The 737-nt window shown below is 46.8% G+C and overlaps 1 non-coding gene across 1 annotated transcript; it reads left to right on the forward strand.

Annotated features, from left to right (window-relative positions):
* The first annotated feature begins 349 nt into the window (after window positions 1-349).
* Window positions 350-487, forward strand: LOC114816955. Its single transcript, XR_003764773.1, has one exon. It is a non-coding gene; the product is annotated as a small nucleolar RNA SNORA7 (small nucleolar RNA).
* Window positions 488-737: the final 250 nt, after the last annotated feature.

Here is a 737-nt window from a genome sequence, read left to right on the forward strand (position 1 = left end):
CCCACAAGGAGCTTACAGTCTAGATGGGTAGACAAACATTAATATAAATACATGATAAGCAGCATGGCATAGTAAATAGAGAACGGACCTGGAAGTCAGCAGGTCATGGATTCTAATCCCTGCTCTGCCACTAATCTGCTCTGTGACCTCGGGCAAATCGCTTCACTTCTCTGTGCTTCAGTTATCTCATCTGTGCAATGGGGATTGAGACGGTGAGCCCCACAAGGGATAGGGAGTGTGTCCAACCCTATTTGCTTGTATCCATTCCAGCACTTAGTACAGTACCTGATATATAGCAAGCATTTAAGAAATACCATTATTATTATAAATTAAAGATAAGTACATAAGTCCCCTCTCAGGGCCGCATCTGGAGAGTTTCCTGTGCTCTACCAGTCTCGACTATGGGAGGGAGAGTCAAGCAGAGGCCTACCCATTCCATTCCTTGCTTGGGCAGTAGCTAGCGAGTGGAAGGCCATCTGCTACATGTCAAAACTCACCCATGCTGGGCAGCAGCGGCATGGGAGACAGTCCAGGGCGGAGATTCAAGTTTACTGCACGGAAGGCAGCAATGGTAAACCACGTCCATATTTTTACCAAGAAAACTCTCTGGATACACTACCAGAATGATTGCAGATGATGAGCAGGGGTTCTGAGAGAGATCTGTCTGTGTTGTCACTATGGGTCTGAAATGACTCGATGGCATAAGACATAAGTGCTGTGAGGCTGAGAGAGGTGTG

Source organism: Ornithorhynchus anatinus, chromosome 1 (genome assembly GCF_004115215.2).
Source record: "Ornithorhynchus anatinus isolate Pmale09 chromosome 1, mOrnAna1.pri.v4, whole genome shotgun sequence".
NCBI classification, from domain to species: Eukaryota; Metazoa; Chordata; class Mammalia; order Monotremata; family Ornithorhynchidae; genus Ornithorhynchus; species Ornithorhynchus anatinus.